Source organism: Ursus maritimus, unplaced genomic scaffold, assembly GCF_017311325.1.
Source record: "Ursus maritimus isolate PB19 unplaced genomic scaffold, ASM1731132v1 scaffold_3, whole genome shotgun sequence".
Lineage (NCBI taxonomy): Eukaryota > Metazoa > Chordata > Mammalia > Carnivora > Ursidae > Ursus > Ursus maritimus.
Genome location: NW_024425563.1, coordinates 23,857,384 through 23,877,190, shown reverse-complemented (window position 1 = coordinate 23,877,190; position 19,807 = coordinate 23,857,384). Strand labels below are relative to the sequence as shown.

Genomic DNA, 19,807 nt, shown 5'->3' with positions numbered 1-19,807 from the left:
GGAGCGTAGGTTCTTTGAGCTTTAGCTTCATCTGCTCTCTGGGTGCTAGAGGGCTCCATGACTAAGGAAGTGTGCAGCTACCCAGCTACAGGTGACATGAGAAGGTGACAGGCAAGGTCATGTGAGAGGTTTGACTTTTTTTCCATGGACTGGTGCATAGCTTTTCTTCTTTTTTTCTTCTTGGACAAGGTGAGGATGGGAGGTGGTAAGCATGGCCACATCCTGTGTGGGAAAACCCTGCAATTTTTAGAGTTGTCTGGAGAGACTGAACCAGGGTAGTCAGCGTTGGTAGCCTTTCAGTCAGTTGCAGATCCCAGCCTTGGTGTAGGGCTTCAGATGTGTGCGTACCCCTCCCATAGTTTTAGCACTGGAACACTGCCTCTGCTTCTGTGTAGTTCAAAAATCTTTTGGGGAATCAGCTATTTTAAAAATTGAAATATTTTTTTAAAAGAATTTATTTATTTATTTATTTCAGAGCAAGCACGCACACGCGGGAGGAGGGGCAGAGGGAGAGGGAGAAGTAGGCTCCCCGCTGAGCAGGGAGCCCAATTTGGGGTCCATCCCAGGATGCTGGGATCATGACAGAGCTGAAGGCAGATTCTTAACTGACTGAGCCACCCAGGCATCCCTGAAATATTATTTTTAAAGCAAACTTAATTTGGAGTGCCTGGTTGGCTCATTCAGTTAAGCGTCTGCCTTCAGCTCTGGTCATGATCCCAGCATCCTGGGATAGAGCCCCGAATTGGGCTCCCTGCTCAGTGAGGAGTCTGCTTTTCTCTCTTCCTCTCAAATGAATAAATGAAATCTTTAAAAAAAAAAAATAAAGCAAACTTAATTTCACTGTTGGAAATGGGAAACCCGTGTTACTTGCCATAACTAGAAAGTACCTTAAAAAATGCACAATGAAAACAAAATGTTATTAAATTCTAGTTAGGTCTTGTGTCATGTGGAGGGCTCTGAAGAAAATTTGACAAGCGATGAAGATGTGCTAAAGGCTTCCTGCCACCAAACTGGAACTTTCTTCTTCGTTTAATAGGAATCATGGAAAGAGAATTGGAAAGGGGACAGTTCTTATGCATGTGTAACAATTAAATGCTGATATATACAGGGTTCATTTATCATTTAAAGCAGTTTTTTTTGTTTGTTTTTAAACAAGCCACTACCCACATTGGGAAACAGACATGACTTGTGTCTTGAGGCAGAACTGAACTGATTTCTGGAGTGTCTGTGGTTCAGGTCAATTGCTTCAGCGACTACTAGTCATATAACCATGGGCAGGTAATTTTACCCCTCAAGTTCCAGCTCTGCCTATAAATGGGTGTAATAACAGCACTCTCCTCATGGGGCTGGGGCTGATTACATGAGAGAATGCGTGGAAAATGTTTTAGCACAGTGTCCAGCGCATGTGGCATTCAGTGACCATTAGCTAGTCTTAGTCCAGCAGTTTCTGTATCAATCCTCAAGTCAGATGGGAATGAAAATGGAACTGGCTGAGCAAAATGAGAGGAATAAAGAAAGACACCTGGCAGGTCTTGGGATGTTAAAGTTGTTCAATTTAAAGGACTGGGTTTAGTTTTGAGATAATATTCTTAATACTTTTGCTAAAATATCCTTTATTATATAAATAATGTGATGACTTGTTTTAATATCCTTGGCAAAAATAAAAACTAGATAACAGGTTAGTCCCTGATTTTGGGGGCTGGGGAACCTTACTTGTCTATGAAATTTAGAAGTCTGGGAACCCCTGGCACAGCAGAAACGTGGGCACTGGCAGATGTGTAACTCTTCTGAACTTCAGAGATATTAGCTGTTGAAATATTAGGAAAGATTAAACAAGTTTAGGTAATGTGTGGAAGACTGCAGTTTGTGTGTGTGAGAGAGAGAGAGGAAGAGAGAGACTGTTGTTCAGTGGCATAAGGTTGGCTAGTTAGGCAGAAACTCAAGTGGGAAAAGTTCTGGCTCCCTTTGGTTCCTTGCCCCCATCCTCCCAGCAACCCTCTGGCCTCTGGTACTTCAGGACCAGCCTGCATTTCATCCCCCTCTTCCAGTACCCTTATCACTGCCGTCTCAACTCCACCCCCACCCAAGTCCACAGCAAAACTTGAAGTTGATCTGGTGATATATTTAGAACAGTTTTTTCATTACAATGTAAAACATTTTTTAAAAGATTTTATTTATTTGAGAGAGAGCGGGAGCAAGCGTGAGGGGCAGAAGTAGAAGCAGACTCTCCCCTGAGCCGGGAGCCCGATGCGGGCTCAGTCCCAGGACCCTGGGATCATGACCCGAGCTGAAGGCAGACACTTAACTAGCTGAGCCACCCAGGCGCCCCTAAAACATCTTTTTTTGAAAGATTTTATTTATTTATTTTAGAGAGTGTGCTTGTGAGTAGGGGGAGGGGCAGAGGGAGAGGGAGAATCTCAAGCCGAGTCCACGCTGAATCTGGAGCCAGGTTCGGGGCTTGATCTCATGACCCTGAGATCATGACCTCAGTGGAAACCAAGAGTCAGACGCTCAACCAATCCAGGCACCCCTAAAACATATTCTCTTTCCTTATTCTCTAGGGAGACTAAGTAATCCAAATTTGGGGGTTTTTCGGTTCTCTATGCCGGTTCGCTAAAACCTCAGTCTCCCAGGGAAGGACATAAATTAGTTCTTTGCAAGTAACAGCTCCTTACCTGGCCTTGGCACCTTTGTAAGAAAGGGGTGATTTACAGCTCAATCTCCATTGGGCTGTTGCTCTTTACACCTGTTGTCTTGGCATAATGATCAGGAACACCGCTTTTCACTTCAAACTGTCCTGATTCCAGGGATAAAATGGTTGCTTACTGTACTTTGTAAGAACAGTCAGATCTGGGAGAGTGTGGGGTGACAAAGTTCACAGAGACCAAAATAAACGGAAGGTAGATGTTCCTGTAAATCTAGCAACTGGGATGGCCTGAAAGAGGGTCTCATGGCTAAGAAAGCCTTTAATGGAGAGAAAGCGGCCTAGGCTTGAGACCCCAGGCTATGTCCTTGGTTCTGGGTAAAGCTTTGGGCTGATGAAATTTTTGTTGTCAGTCTCATTAAAGTGTTGCTGTTAAATAGAGGCAGGTAGCTTTGTTTTATGATGGAAAGGGGACCTTGTGAATTTAAATACTGATGGTTTTCTTGGAGGATGGATGGGTTGGAAAAGTCAGATGTGATATTTTCAGATCCGTTTGTTTTAAAAATCTTTTATGGGGAGGTGGTAAAAGTGACAGGTCTTGACAGAGGCAGAGGAAGAAAATGGATGAGACAAAAGGCAGGAGAAATGGGTAAGTACAGGTGGAATACTCAGTCTTAGAAGCAGCTGTGAGCAATCTGGATGCAGTGTTCAGGGTTAAGGCAACTTGCCTAAAGTGACTAAGCGTTGCTGGAAGTTTGTAGTAGAGAAAGGAACAAGAGGTGAGGTTTCTAAGTTTTTGTTTCCAGTCTTTGGAATGCGAGGTTAGTGAACTTTTAAACTTTATGAATTCTGTTCCAGGAGAGGGAAAATCCATTGTTTTATAGCCTTTAATACCAGGGGCATTTTTATTTTTGGCAATAACCCAAAACAGTGTGTTATTATGCCAAGTGTAATTTATCTGCTTACCTAATAGGACTCTCCCAGGTCTTCATAAAATTTGGTGCATTCTTTCCCTACCCCCCTTTCCTTCCCTCTGTGTGGAAGGGAGACTGGAGTGCCTGGGTCCTGGAATCCTGCTGAGATCTATTATTCTGTGTGCAGTAATTGCTTGTGTTATTACTCTTGGCAGGTGAGCCCTTTCACAGCCCAGAGGCCAGGAGGCTGCCTCTATTACTTAAAAGCCAAGTTATCTTGTTAAACTCCTCTCTTGTGAGAGCTTTAGAATCTCTTGAGACCTCCTGCAGGCTCTCTGTGGGGCACAGGCCCAGCTCCTGGGTAAGCCTGCCCTGCCCCAGTGTTAGTCATCCTGATTCCAGCTCTGGAGGACTAACTTTCCGTTACATAGCAAAGCAGCAGAGGGCTGCTAGCTGGAACGCTTGCTTTCCATTTAATTCTTAAGTGTTCCCGTTATCATTATCAGTGCTCTTAATGAAAGTACCTCTCTCACTCTTGTGTCAAAGAAAATGTGTTTCTTTGATTATCAACAGGAGAAGCTGAAAGCCAGTGTAGGGAGAATAAGAAGCTTGGGACTTAGCTTATCTGAGGAACTTAGAAAATTGGTTTTTGAAAGTGGTGATGGCACAATGCTAAGAGTAAAGATGCCCTGTGAGTCTGAGCTGTCCATAAACTTGGATTTGAAATTTCTATGCTTTATTTTATTTTTTAAAAGATTTTATTTATTTGAGAGAGTCAGAGAGGGCGCAGGGTGGAGGGGCAAAGTGAGAGACGGTTTTAAGCAGACTATGAGCTGAGTGCGGAGCCCAGTGCAGGGCTCGATCTCAACCCTGAGGTCATGACCTGAGCCAAAGTCCTATGCTTAACCAACTGTGCCACCCAGGCACCCTTCTATGCTTTACTTTAAAGAAATGTATTTGTTTTGTTGTTCATTAGAGAGTGCACTCCCTCTGCCCACCCCCCCAAAGGGAGAGGGGAATTAGAGGTGGACTTTATGGTTAGCATAGGATATGTAGACTATTACGGATGTTTTTATTTTTTTATTGTTTATTTTTTAAGATTTTACTGAGAGAGAGAGCACACGGGGTGGGGGGAGGGATAGAGGGAGGGAGAAGCAACTCCCTGCTGAGCAGGGAGCCCAGGGTGGGGCTCAGTCCCAGGACCTGCGGGATCATGACCTGAGCCGAAGGCAGACCCTTAACTGACTGAGCCACCCAGACGCCCCTGGATGTTTTTAATAAAATGGAGGAGCAGTCTCTTCTGGGCAGTACCTGCAGTTAAGATAACACAGGGGAGTTCCAGATAGGCCAGAGAGCCCTCTGTTAGCTTCTTGAGGAGGTATGCCAGTCTGTGCATTATGATGGAGGGGCCAGACTGGCGCACCAGCTGGTTGTGGGGAAGGAATGACCACTTGTCTTGTGATCCCCAGCTGCGTTAGATGATTGGAGACTTCAGTTTTTATTCCCCCATGATCCTAGGATTTTATGGTAATCCTAGGATTTTAATGGTAAGAAGAATCCTGGGATGGTACATTAATTTAGCAATAAAGGACTCTGAAATGTTTATGGTAGATTTGTGATTTGTACTTTATTTTGACCTAAATTTGACCATTAACATTTCAAAAAGGAAAAGTTTCCAAACAAATCTGGAAAATAAAATGGGAAAATTAATGCTTTTCTTGGGTAGCCTAGAAATTGAATTACATCCTTAAGTTCTAGTGTCAGTCCTGCATATAAACCAAAATAAATATATTAGGTATTCTTTAGAGGTGATTCACTCTGAATCATACTGGGTATTCTCTATAAGCTAGCATCCCTTTTGCTCAAAGTTCTAAGAAAAAATGCATAGGACTTTATGGAAGCAAATCTGAGAAATAATACTAAAGGCATATAATCTTCATTTCTCTCCAGTATTTCAGGGTCTCTGGTGTGCTTTCATTTAGCTGTATCTGGTGTCAGCCCCCCTTCCCCTCCTAATTATTGGACTGTGATGTGACATTTTGTACTCTGGGCCACTATGCCGGCAGTGCTGTGAGTAGTCAGAGATGGCAGCTACAGCCATGAGGGCTAGTAGGATGATAGCTGCGCTCTGGCCGCTGCCTCCCTGGATCAGGAATCGGGGAGCACTTCCCTCCTTCCTCTGAACATTGAGGGTGCTGCGGAGGAAGGAGTCAAAGTCGGGGATGGGGGCTGGACTGACCCAGTAACTGAGTAGCTCCTGGAATACAGTCCCAGGCTTCTCCACCCCACCTTAGCAACCCCTGCTTCACCCCCATCAGTTCCTGCAGGGTGGAGGGATGGCCTTTTTTGACATCAGGAACAACTTTTTCCTGGGTTTCCTTAAGAGAAGAAAGAAGAAGCCTTTGTTTGGGGTAGCTTCGTCCTCTACCTGCAGTGTGACACAGAAGTTTAAGAGGCATCTGATCTTCAACCCTCCTCTCATATGACCATGTGAAGTAGTTCTGAGGCACAGAATGGGCATGCAGATGAAATGTATGTGAACAGAAGAACCGTGTCAGTTATTTGAAACCCATAAGACAGGCTGAGGCCAGATACTCTAGAAAAGTGTATTTTGAAGTGTTTAAGAAAAGGTACAAATCAGTGACTTTTTAAAGAGCTTTCAGTGCATTAAAATTTCTGGTAGTCCCCAACCAAATCTTTGGACTAGGGCTCCAGTCCATCATTATTTGGTAATCACTATTATAGGTTGGGATGTGGAAAACATCCAGAAGGCACAGCCCTTGGAATAGTTAACCCTGCTCATGGCTGGCAGAGGAACGGATCTGTAATACCTTGTGCATGTACAGCGCTTTGACGAGAGCTCTATGTCAGAGCCCTAGAGTCTGCAGTTTGATGTTTCTAGTGGCTGCATTGGACTCCACCTGGGATCTGGTTGGGGGGTGGTGGACTATGAGCCCATCAGAGACCGCTGTGCGTGAGCTCAGAGGTCACTCAGGCTTGCTTGTACCCTCTCTGAGCACTTCCCTCTCTGTCACAGTGTGTTCTTTACCTATCCACTTACATTTCTCTGAAGATAAAAAGGAAGTAGCATTACTTTCATTGCTTCCAGTTAAGGCATTCAAATATATGTTTGTACCTTGGTATTTGGATACAGGCTTTGGGGTGTAAATCTACCGAGACATTGTTGTCTGTTAAATAAGAATAAATGTAAGAATCATGGAGAATATAATCATAGAAGAAATTATCGCACTTGCTTAGTGTCCCTTTGGGAGATATAGGAAGTGACTGAGGGAGTGGGAAGACAATTGAATATTGAACACTTAATTGGGAGATTCTCCAGTGTGGTCTGGGCTATAGACTTGAGTGGTTTCTGTTGAGTAGAGTAGACTTGACAGCTCACAGGAAATAATCAATTGAGTGGTTAGAAACGGGTTAGCCAAGACGTTCTTGAAGGAGGTAACAAGGGAAATTCGACATCTCCTATTAAGAGGACTGCTGAGGGGGGCGCCTGGGTAGCGCAGTCGTTAAGCGTCTGCCTTTGGCTCAGGGCATGATCCCGGTGTTATGGGATCGAGCCCCACATCAGTCTCCTCGGCTGGGAGCCTGCTTCTTCCTCTCCCACTCCCCCTGCTTGTGTTCCCTCTCTCGCTGGCTGTCTCTCTGTCACATAAATAAATAAAAAAAAATCTTAAAAAAAAAAAAAAAAGAGGACTGCTGAGGGAAGGGGGCTGAAGAAAATGTTCCCAGAAATAACACAAACTTCCTAGGGGAGAATGGAACGATGCTGAAGATAGCTGGGGCTGCGTTAGAGAGGGCGGCGAGAAGGCCGGACAAGGTACTGAACTCTGGGAGTGGAGAATCCTGGATGAAGGAAGCAGGACTAGGTGAGGACATGCTTGCCTGTGGGTCATGCTGAGGGGGTGGGTAGCAGGCCTTTGGGCTACCTTGCCATTTGGCAGAGAAATAGGAAAACAGCTCTGAGCGTGGCACATGCTCTTGAGATCCTGGCTCTTGTTAGCTACAGCAAAAATCCACTAAGCTAGGAGTTGTTTAAGGACTGCGTCTTGATTGTTCTTGGCCCCTGTCTCCAGAGTCTGGCACTATATGCTTTATACACAGTAGGGCCACTCATTTATTAAATACTTACTGAGTGCTTCCTTTGTCTCTGGTCTTGTTCTGAGCTCTGGGGCTATGAGGATGAGTAGGGTAGACCTGGTCCTTGTCCTCAGAGATCTTGTAGCTTTGTGAGGAAAACCAGTACTAAATAGCTCTTCGTTTAATGTTGTTGTGTATTCTGTGGAAGAAGTACAGAGTAGTCAGAGAGCGTGTATAGCATGTTTATCTGACCCAGTCTGGGGATTGGGTTGGACTCTCTGAGGAAACCATTTAAACTGAATTTGCTGGAGAACATGTTTCTGAGCCAGGCAGTTAGGGTGGGGGTAAAGAGAATGGGAATTAATAACTTTATTGTGCATACCCATCACTCAAGGATCTTACTGAAATGATTCTGATTCAGTAGGTCCTGGGTGGAATTGGAGTGTCTGCATTTCTAACAAGCTCTCAAGTGATTGCTGCTCTGTAATCTTTTTCAGAGGCTTTCTCTGCGTCCTTCTCACTTCTGCCTTTTTTATTCTTTTGTTTCAGTTGAAAGATGATGGGACTCAGCTGGGTCATTTTTCCTTCCAGTCTGTAGCCGTGGTGGCTGCAGTGATAGAACCGTTCCGTGTTTCTAGCTGTAGTTGATTAGCAGTAGAGCTGCTTCTTCCTGTCCCCTCCACCTGCGGGCTGAAAATCCTGCTCCACTGTCCTTCCATTTTGATCTGGATGACTTACACTGTAGAGAAGGCCATATGTATGGGGGAAGGGAAGAGGAAATTTTAGGATTTGGTTAAGAACAAAAGAAAATCCAGTGTCTTGCGTATTAACAGAGAATTTCTTTTGGTATCTACCGAAACACCCTTTTAGATAAGCGTGGGAGACTCAGGCATTGTTTTTGATAGTCCCTTCCCCTATGATAATAAAGAAGGCCCACTCTGAGGGCTTAAGAGTTTGTAACCAAGATTATAAGGCTTTACTGAAACCAAAACTGTATGGTGCTAGAATGTTTGCAGTTGGGATCCCTGGGTGGCGCAATAGGTTAAGTGTCTGCCTTCTGCTCTGCTCGGGTCATGATCCCAGGGTCCTGGGATCAAGTCCCAAAAGGGGCTCCTTGCTCAGCAGGGAACCTGCTTCTCTCTCTGCCTGCTGCTCCCCCTGCATGTGAGCTCTCTCTCTAGCAACAACATCAAAATGTTCTCAATTATTATAACTGAACTCCCATCAGTTGTTTCTTAAAACTTTTGAGACATTAAGGAGTTTCTGACTTTTCTGAATATAAAACCTAATTAGATCACACATGTAAATTTTTAAAATCTCCACCAGATAACTAGCATAGGAAGAAAGGGGGACTCTCCTTAAAACCTGAGGCCCTTTTTGGGTGTGATCACCTTTTTGAACTGTGCGCTCAGATGAGGTTTGAATTCTGTGATTTGAAAGCATTGTATTTTACTTGGAAGAAGAATGTGAAGTAGTGAATGGATTACATCAAAAGATGTCCTTGCAACACAATAACAACTTGACACTCATTTTCTTAGTGTTGTGTGCGTAGAGCAGGGGAGGGAGGGAGGTGAGAAGCCAGACAACCACCAACTTCAGAACTACTGGTGGGATCCAGTTTTAGTGATTGTTTTGTCGTAAGGCTCTGTAGTGTGTTTAGCACCTGTAAAATTTCTAAAACTTCATTTTGAAAAATTTCAAGCTTACATAAACATTGCAAGGATAGTACAGATAACTTCTTTGTCCCCTTCATCCAGAGTCCTCGCTTGCCATATCATTCTCTCTGTATTTATTACAGTCCTTATTCATGGTAGTTCTGTTCCGTAAAGTTGCAAACACTGAATTAGTACTGAACCATCTCTCCTGTGAGAGATACAGGGTTAGGTTCCTGCCAGCTTCTGGTCCTCACATTTTCATCAAGTGATGGGTATCTAACCTTGTTCCATATGTGCTTCTGTTTAAAGACACCTTATTTTAATATATATTGTTGATTCATTAACATTGAACTTATGACAAAAGCACTGTAACTCATGCCCGAATGAAATTTATCTAACATTTTCTCTGTAAGGCACATCACAACATCTCTCTTTGTGCTTAAGAACACTTCAGGACTACACCTGGGGGCCATGTTAAATTTAAATAGTGAAATCTCCAACAAAAAGCCCTGCAGTAATTTTTCTTTCCCTTTAATGTAGTCTGAGTACTTGACCATAGCCACTCAGTAGAGGGGTCAAAGTCCTTTAGGGATAATCTTTTATGTTCTGAAGTCAATTAATTTTTTCTTCTTCTTCTTTTGTTAATTTTCACATGTGACTGTTGCTTTGAAATTTTCTTTTGACAACTGGAATGGATTTCTCTGAAATGACGCATTTGCCTGCCATATAGTTCTTCCTGTGTTCTTATTTGTGAGTAATTGTGTCTCAATCTCCAAGTCCTTGACAGCAGTGGAGCTCACTATTGAGTAGTGAGGACTTGGTTCGCAGAGGACCGTCATCCTGGAGACAGTCTGGTACGGGCTTCCTGAGGATTGAGTCAGTTCCTTCATGGTGAGGCTTTCTTTGTGCAGGAATAAGCTACAACCTTGGCGTTTTATGTAAGCTACCAATTTTTTGTATTAAGGTGTAATTGATATACAACATACATTAGTTTCAGGTGTACAGCATAACCGTATGATATTGTATATCGTAAAATGTTCACCACAATAAGTTTATCTAGTATCTGTCACCATACATAATTACAGAACTTTTTTTCTTGTGATCTTTTAAGATCTCTCTTAGCAACTTTCAGATATGCAGTACAGTGTTATCTATAGTTGCCAGGCTGTACATGACATCTTCATGACTTACATATTTTTTAATTAGAAGTTTGTACCTTTTGACTTTCTTCACCTACTTTGCCCGCTGTCACCACCAGGCACCAATTTTTTGACTCACAGTTCTCAGAAATTTAGCATTTGGGGTTTACTAAAAGTGTGCTAGGAAAACCTGGGTTCTGGCTCTGCTGCCATCATATGACTATGCCACAGTTTCCTCTGTTGTGAGACGAGGATAACCGTGCCCGCTCTGCTTCCTTCAAGCATTGTTGTGAGGATGAAGAGGGGTGGAGGGTAGGGAGGAAAGGGAAGAGAGACCAACGTGCCCTTAACTTGTACTGAGTTACTAACTCGGTGTCAGGTACCGTGAGGCTCTCACTTAGTCATCCTAACAACCCAGAGAGGATGGTGGTAGTAGTATTGTCCTCATTTTATATGTGAGGGAGTATCACAGTGCTTGGAATGATTTTTACTTGAGTTTGTTTTCAGACTCAAGACTCATTTCAGAGTTCATGGTCTTCTGAGGCTATGAGTGCCACCACACTTGGTCAGGGATAAAGTTCAGTGCAGATGTAAGTTACAATCCTTCTTTATCATTACCTCCGAGAACAAAGATTCAGACATAAGCGCTTAAATCTACTTTCCTAGACCGGGGGTATCTTAGCTGATAAATAGGGAAGGTCATTATGGATTATTTAATCTTTTCTGATTGAATTCAGTCATGGGTGAATTTTCCATGATTTTGATACCTACTTTTATACCCCCAGAGGAAATGTCCACTTTTTTCCGTTGTATATACTCTTACAGTTTTTACTTGAGACTACACTTTGAGCCATTTCTCTTTTTTATTTTATTTTTTATTTTTTTTAAAGATTTTATTTATTTATTTGACAGAGATAGAGACAGGCAGCGAGAGAGGGAACACAAGCAGGGGGAGTGGGAGAGGAAGAAGCAGGCTCATAGCGGAAGAGCCTGATGTGGGGCTCGATCCCATAACGCCGGGATCACGCCCTGAGCCGAAGGCAGACGCCTAACCGCCGTGCCACCCAGGCGCCCCCATTTCTCTTTTTTAAAGATTTATTTATTTTAGAGGGCAGGGGGGAGGGGCAGAGAGAGGGAGAGAGAATTCCAAGCAGACACCCTGCTGAGTGCAGAGCCCAATGTGGAACTCGATCTCACAACCCTGAGATCAGGACCTGAGCCAAAATCAAGAGTCGGACACTTAACTCACTGAGCCACCCAGGTGCCCCTGAGCCATTTCTTAAACAATATTGGCTGTTACGGGGTCTTTTGGCCAGCTGTTCTCGTTTAGATTTCATTACAGTTTTCATGGGTATTCTTGTATATTTTATGAATATTTATAAATGAGGAAACTGAGGCAAATAGAGGCAATTAACTTTCAAAGGTCACCACTGACATTGATTTGATTCAGAAACTAAATTCTTATTGCCACATACCACTGTCCCTTCTCTGATTACAGAAAGGAACAGTTTGTATAACTTGAAGTGGTAGTCCAGAATTTATTTTTGCTGTGCACTTGCTATTTAGACTACCGTAAGACTAGTTTTCATCTCACTTCCTTGTCATAATATATCAGAGGTTGGCAAACTGACTCTGTAAAGGGCCAGGTAGTAAATATTTTAGGCTTTGCAGGCCATACGGTCTCTGTTGAAGCTACTCAACTCTGCTTCCAGTGTGAAAGCAGCCATAGACAAACAAATGATCTTGGCCATATTCCAATAAAACTTTATTTATGGACACTGAAATTTGAATTTCATACTCTTTTCATATGTTACATAATACCCTTTTGATTTTTTTTCCCCCCAGCCATTTAAAAATGTAAAAGCCATTTTTAGCTCATGGGTAGTACAAAAGCAGGCGGTAGGATGGATTTGGCCAGCGAGCTGTCGTTTGCTAATCCTGTTTTTATCGTTCTGGAGTTTTCTTCCTTTGTGTTTCCTTTTTGGGTGTTCTTTTGTAATACTGGACTCTTAAGTCTCTGCTTGCCTTGCATATGGTGGTATTTAACAAGTGTTGGTTTGATTTCAAGCATCCAGCTCATGGAAGCTTTACTTGCTTAGTGATGTAGTCTTTGACACCTGCTCTGCTGACACATAAACATGGAGATTATAATTGGGAAAGAGATTTAATCTTTGGATAACCTCAGATTTAATCCGTAGGTAACTTCAGCTACCATTTTAATAGATATCAGCTCCCCAGATACTTGTTTCTACATGTGTTGGCATAGTGGAACATGGGGGACCTTGTGTCTAGTCCATGCTCGGCCATCAATACTTTCTGTCAGCGTAAGTCATTTTACTTGCTTTGCTTGCAGATTTCTCATCTCTAAAATAAAAGGGCCCAGATCAGATGTTCTCTTTAGCTGCCCTGTCTCTGTAGATGATCGTTACAGTCCCTCTGAGATGTAAACTCCCCAGTTTTCAAACGGAGGACCAATTTGTGGTAGAGCTGGCCTGGGGAGCCGCTGCTTCTGCTCGTCTTTGCTGAATGTACTGGTGCGCCCAGAGCAAGTGAAATGGCTTGCCATGAGGCCACGGGCTTCCAGTTCATTGTGTTCGAATGCTGGGCCTCTAATTTAGGTTTGCCTTCTGCTCTTGCCAGAAAAAGAAAGAAAAAGCTGGCTGTGTTGGCGAGTATTCTGGGAAAGACCTCCCAGACCACACAGCTTATGTTCTTGTGGGATTGCTTGCTCTTTGTCTCAATGACTTTTTAATTTTCAAGTGATGATTCTTCTTGTGGAGGCAACAGCTCTGGCTGCCAAGAAGCTTTTTCCTGATATACTTTCTGAAATTTTCCCCAATTTAGTTTCTCTTCAGTTACTCTTTAATTCTGTTGTTGTTTTTTTTAATAGAAGTTTTTTGCTTCACAAAAGTGTATCTAATAAAAGCTTTCCTACCCTATCCACAACAGCTCCTTCCCCATCCCCTGGTGGTGTTTTTAGGTAGAGAAAATGCCTTGCCCGGGGTAGGGTCCCTGGCCTGCTGCTCTGTCCCTCTGACATGTAGCACCTGTGCCTGCAGCTTGGATTGTGGCAGTCACCGGCTTCCAGACGGCACTGTGGCTCTTTTAGCCCAGTGACTTTCCTGGTTCTTTCTGTGCCCCAGAGGGAAACGAGTTCATATTCCTCGCTGTGTTCTTTCTCAGAAAGAGCTTAGATTGTTTTCATCATTTTAGAGCTTTGCAGATTTCGCTGAAGTTCTACTTCCTGCCTGTGACTTCTCTACCTTGTCATTTCTAGTGGACTTGAAAGTTGACAGTAGCCCTCCATTCTTTGGTGAGTCACCGTGCCTGACTTTTGGTTCTGAGTCAACTGCCTTTTTAACACATTTTTTTTGAAAATTTTTTTGTTCTTTTTTAATTTTTTAAATTTTTTGTGGTTAGTGTTGATCAGCTAAGCGTCTGATCTTCCTGCTAGATACGGGAATGCTCTATAGCAAAGCGTACATCTTAGGTCCCCCAGGTTTTGTACTTCCATGTTGGATGTTAACAAAAATTGTTTTTATTGAAATACATGCACCATAAAATTCACCCTTTTAAAGTGTACAATTCAGTGGCTTTTACTGTGTTTACATAATGTTCAACACTGTCTATTCTAGAACATTTTCGTCAGTACTGAAAAGATAAACCCTATACCCATTAGCTTCCCTCCCTCCAGCTCTTGGAACTACTAATCCTCTTTCTGTCTATGGATTTGCCTGTCTTGGACATTTCATATAAACGGAATCGTGAAATATGTGGCTTTTTCTGTCTGGCTTCTTTCACTTATTGTAATGTTTTCAATTTCGTTTGTGTAGTATTAATCAGTACTTCATTTCTTATTTCCAAATGTTCCATTTTATGGATATACCACATTTTATTCATTCATCATTTGAAGGACATTTGGGTTGTTTCCACTCTTTTTGGCTCTTTACGAACAGTGTTGGAATAAACATTTGTGTACAAGTGTTTGTGTGGCCAAATTCTCTTGGGTATATACCTAGGAATGGAACTGCTGGGTTAATGCTTCGTTTAGCTTTTGAGGGACTGCCACGCTGTTTTCCAAAATGACTGCATCACCAACAATGTAGGGGGAGTTCTCATTTCTCCACATCCTTGCAAACACTTGTTATTGTCTGTCTTATTGATTAAAGCTATCCTAGTGGCTGAAGTGACCATTATGGCTTTTTTTGTTGTTGTTGTTAAGGATTTTATTTATTTACTTGAGAGAGAAAGAGCACAGAGGGACGGGGAGAAGCAGACCCCCGCTGAGCAGGGAGCCTGATGTGCGGGGCTCTATCCCCAGACCCTGGGATCATGACCTGAGCCAAAGGCAGACCCTTAACCGACTGAGCCACTCAGGCACCCTGGTCATTGTGGCTTTGATTTGCATTTCCCCAGTGCCTAATGATGTTGAGTATTTTTTCATGTACTTATTGATCATTTGTATATCTTCTTCGGGTAAGTGTATTCAAATCTTTTCCCCATTTTTAATTGTCATTTTTAAAAAAATTGTGTTCTAGTAGTTCCTTATTCTAGACAGTAGACCCTTATCAGATATGTTTTGTAAATACTGTCTTTTCACTTTCTTTATAGTGTCCATTGAGTCGCTAGTTTTTAATTTTGATGGCCAATTTATCTTGTTTTTGGTTGCTTGTGCTTTATAAGATGGCATCATATCTTAGAAACCGTTGCCTAATCTAAGGTCATGAAGATTTATACCTTTATTTTTTTCTAAGGGTTTTGTAGTTTAACTCTTACATTTAAGTAGCTACTTTCTGAGCTAAGTTTTGTATGTGATGTGAGGTAGAGGTCCAGCTTCATTCTTTTGCATGCGGATACTGTTTTCTCGGCCCATTTTTGTTGAAAAGATTCTTTCCCAACTGCATTATCTTGGCACCCTTTTTGTAAATCATTTGGCCATAAACATGTGGGTTTATTTTGGGCCTTTTGGTAACCTGTTAGTGTTCATCACGTGGCTCCCCTTTTTTATATTAGGTCTTCATATTGGCAGGTGTTGCTAAGATATTCCTCCTGAATCTTAATAGGCAGATGTATCTGTTAATCTAGTGCTCCTTGCAGAGTTTAATGAGATGTTCTCAGCTAATAAGATTCAGTTCTCAGGACAAGATGACTTTTACTCTTGGTACTGTGAAAAATTACTGGCTTTATCATCATACTTAAATGAATTTTTTTCTTTCTTAAAAATATTTATTTGAGAGAGAGATTGTGTGCGTGCGCGCACGTGCAGGGGGAGGGGTCGAGGGAGAGAGGAGCCCAGGCAGGCTCTGTGTCAAGTGTGGATGGAGCCTGATGCAGGGCTCGATCTCACAACCCTGAGATCACGACCTGAGCCAAACCCGAGTCGGACACTTAACCAACTGCGCCACCCAGGTGGATTTCTATACCATCACTTTCTTTGCCTGAAGTATAGCATGGCTAGGGTTTTGTGTAAGTTTTCTGTCTCCTAATATCTGTGGTTTGGGGGTTTAAGAGTTACATGCACCAAATCATCTGTCAGGATCTAGTGAAGGTTTAATGTGGTATTCTGTTGCTGGGCAACATTTTAGTGGCTGTCCATAAAGTGTTTCACTGTAGGTAAATCTCCCTGTGAACCTGTAAGTGGGTTTGAACAGTCTGAGTCCCTATTTTCCTACTTAGCTGGCTTGTCTCAGTCTTTGTCACCATCCAGCTTGTGCCCTGAAGCCAGGTCCTCTGAATCACACCAGTCCCGTTGCAACCTTTATTGGCAGAGCTGAGAAATGTCTAATCCATAACCTCAATCAAACTGATTCATTGTGACAGCTGTTTTCACAAACCTCCTGCTGTATCAGGTAGGGCTAAGATCGTTTTTCTAGAGTATGTCATTTTATTAATATAATTGGATAAAGCAGTTACCATATGACTTGCTTTTTATGCCCTATAAATTAGCAATTAAGGATAATTACCACATCCATGAAAGTTTGCAACATGAATCAGTACAGCTTTGGCAGAACAATAATTCGTGACAGTTTCCTCTCAATCTTAACATTGTTCTTCTGAAATTAAAATTCTGATAAGCAATATATTTTATTTACTTATGTTTATTGGTTGTCTCCTCCTACTAGAATGTCAGCTCCCTAAGAGTAGATATTTTTGTCTATTTCACTGAGTATGTCACTTGCCTAGAACAATACCTGGCACATAGTAGGCACTCAGATTTGCATTGATTTAATTAATGAATAAAATGATAAAAATTATCCACTTAGATGTCAGGTCTTTCCGAGAGGAAAAATGATTTGTTTTGGTGCTATAGGAGATACAAGTTATTGGTCTTTTTCATTTTTAAAGACCCTTTAAGTATTTTTTTCCACCAGAAGCTATTTCTCCTTGGCTTTATTTGGATAAGAGAAGGCCATTAAAATATTTTTATTGAGGGGGGCACCTGGAAGGCTCAGTCAGTTAAGTCTCTAACTCTTTCGGCTCAGGTTATGATCTCAGGGTTATGAGGTTGAGCCCTGCATTGGGCTCCATGCTGGGTGTGGAGCCTGCTTGGGATTCTCTCTCTCTCCCTCTGCCACTCCTTCTCTTTCCCCACTTCCCCCACTGGTTCCACGCCTCTCTTTCTCTCTAAAAAAAAAAAAAAGAAGAAGAAGAAGAAGAAAAGAAAAAAAAAATTTTTAATTGAGGAAGAACTTGAGTAGATTGTTGGCAGATAATGCAGGTGGAAGGAGTTTAACAATCCTTAGAAGCTGAAATGGAGATAGTTCAACACACACTACACCTCCTTTATGCTATTTCAGTTCCTATAAATAGTAGGAAGGAAACTAGTTCGTCTCTTATAGATAGGTCTCTTCCTACTTAATGGTCTGCAGATGCAGTCTTTTCCTGCTTCTCCACTAAGGCTATGGCTGAATGAGGGGGAGCGAGTTTCACGGTTAGATGTGCATGTGTCCATCCTTTCCTCCTGGGGTTATAGGAATGGCAGTGCCTGCCGCAATGAGCGTCAGTTCTTGTTGCTCAGGAGGTTGAATTGGTGCCTGCTACCTGAATTTGTATACTCAGTAGTATAAAAGGTGTCAAGCAACCTGTAAAGGAAGTCCTCCCTAATATTAATCCAAGCATCGACTGTTGTCTGAATGGCATATTTGGCGCAGTAATGCAGAGATGTTCGGACAGCAGTCTTCAGAATAGCATTCAGGGAGAGGAGAGGAGGTACAAAGGAAGGTTTGCAAAATTCCTGTGCACAAGTTGTTTGCCAAAGCCCTTTATGGGGCCAGGGTAATAGTTATAGACCCTCAGGGATTGAGTTTACTAGGTAGAGACATTAGAAGTAGCACCTTTCCGATATTTAGGGACAAAGGGGATTCATTTCATCAGTCATTCTGTTCTTGAGCTTTTCAGTGTTTTTTTGGTTTTGTTTTGTTTTGTTGTTGGTCAGATTTGAGAAGTAGGGTGGGTTTTTTTGTGTTTTTCTTTGTTTTGGTTTTCCCCCTAGCCTGGGTCAGTGCTCACTTATCAGGGTTTACCTTGATCAGCTAAGGTGGATTTTCTTGTAAATGTACCTTAGCTTTCCCAGCTGGGCTCACTGAGAAAGTACTGGGTCTCCTGGGAGTGCTTTATTACTTTTTGTGAAAGGTTGGCTACAACTGAGGATCCGGCACTGGGGACAGATGCTCTGGTTTTATGCTGTATGTAGCTTGGCTCTCCTCAGCCCCATTTGGAACTTGTGCGTGAATGATTTCAAGCGCAGGTATTCTTCAATATGCTATTCTTGCTTCTGCTGCTTGTGAAGACTTGACTATAAATGAATCTGATCCAAGCTCTTTTCCTTTACATCCTTTGGCGCTTCTCATTTCAGGAGCACCAAGCATCCGGTGTTCTAGTATACCTGTTCTTTCCTGGCTTCACCTTGAAAGCTTGTCTTTTTAGAATGTCAGTTCCTAGGGATGATGCCCAGGGCATGGGTTCTCAGGAGAGGCAGTTTGAAAGGCTGTTTGGTTGGAAGCTATAGAGTTTAATTGCTGGTAACACTTGATCAGAAAGGGTATAAATGAAGAGCATGACTTATAAGTCTTTTATTGTATGTTGTCCTGGTGTAGCCAGAGAAGAGCCATTTATACCAAGGTCTGTGTGCTTTAAGTATTAAGGATACGGAGACATTAATCAGAGACTATTTTTAAAAAAATTAGAATATATATATTTGTTGGGCAGTTTCTGTAAAAGCTAGTAGAATGGATAAATGAATTGTTCATACAATGAAATGTGCAGCCATGAAAATGAATAAAGAAGTGTTTTACATCAACATGGATTAATTTCATCAAGAAAAACAAAACAAAAGGCAAACAAAACAAGTTACATATGGGCACATAGTAGACTCAATTTATGTAGAGTTCAGAAATAGGAAAAATGAAACCATATTGTGTAGAGATGTATACATAGATGGTAAAACTGTACAGGAAAGCAAGGGAGGGGTTGTCATAATGGTGACAGGGGAAGGGGCTACAAGTAGAGTGGGGCACAGAGGGGAGCTTAGGTTCCAGCAGCGTTCCTAGTCCTTCACTTGGGTGGTGGTTACTCAGTTGTTTGCTTATTTTTTAATGTGTATTTATGTGTTTAAATGTGCTTCTGTATTTATGTTAATATTTCACAATTTAAAGCATTAATTAAAGTGGAGAGGTGAGGGAGAAATATCAGCTAAGCAAATGTATACAGGAGTGCCTTCCTTTCCAAGCATCATTCCTTTACAGAGAACTCCATGATACTGTCTACCATAGGGCTCTGTGTTGGCAGAACTCTCCAACCTTCTATCTACTAATTTTTCAGCAGCTATTTCTTGTCTTGAAGCATGAGATTGGGAGTTTTTCCGATCTAGTGAAGCCAGTGCTCAAGCCCATCTGTTCATTAAATTGTGCCTTGCTGAGCGAAGACAACTTGAATAGCATGGGTGACGTTTGTCATTTTTTTTCTCTACGCCTTTTCTTCTCTTCTCCCACTTGAAATCCTCCCTTCTTCTCCCCTGCAAATATTTTAAGTTAAATCCCCGTGAGCTTCAGAGCTCTTTTGCAAGTGGGTTCTATGCCTGGTGCCTTTGATTAGAGAGATAAAAGGAGCTACTGTGCTTTGGAGCTGTAAGATGTCTCTTTGATTTTTCTGTTTTAATCCTGGAGAGCATGGACTTTCTAGATCACTTCATATGTCTCCCTTACTCTGGACTGAATGCTGTCTGCAACGGAAGCATAGCATTGGGCATACTCAGCTCCTTGCAGATGGAGTGTAGGGGCTTCTACCTTCAGCTTCCCTTTTCCTTAGGCCTTCCATAGCTTGCTTCCATCCTAGAATGGGATGTGTGGATGGGGAGACATT

General features: G+C 42.3%; 1 protein-coding gene across 1 annotated transcript in view; it reads left to right on the top strand.

Moving 5' to 3' along the window:
• SND1 (staphylococcal nuclease and tudor domain containing 1) overlaps nucleotides 1-19,807 on the top strand; it is a 407,925-nt gene that overhangs the window by 9,499 nt on the left and 378,619 nt on the right. The window lies entirely within an intron of this gene.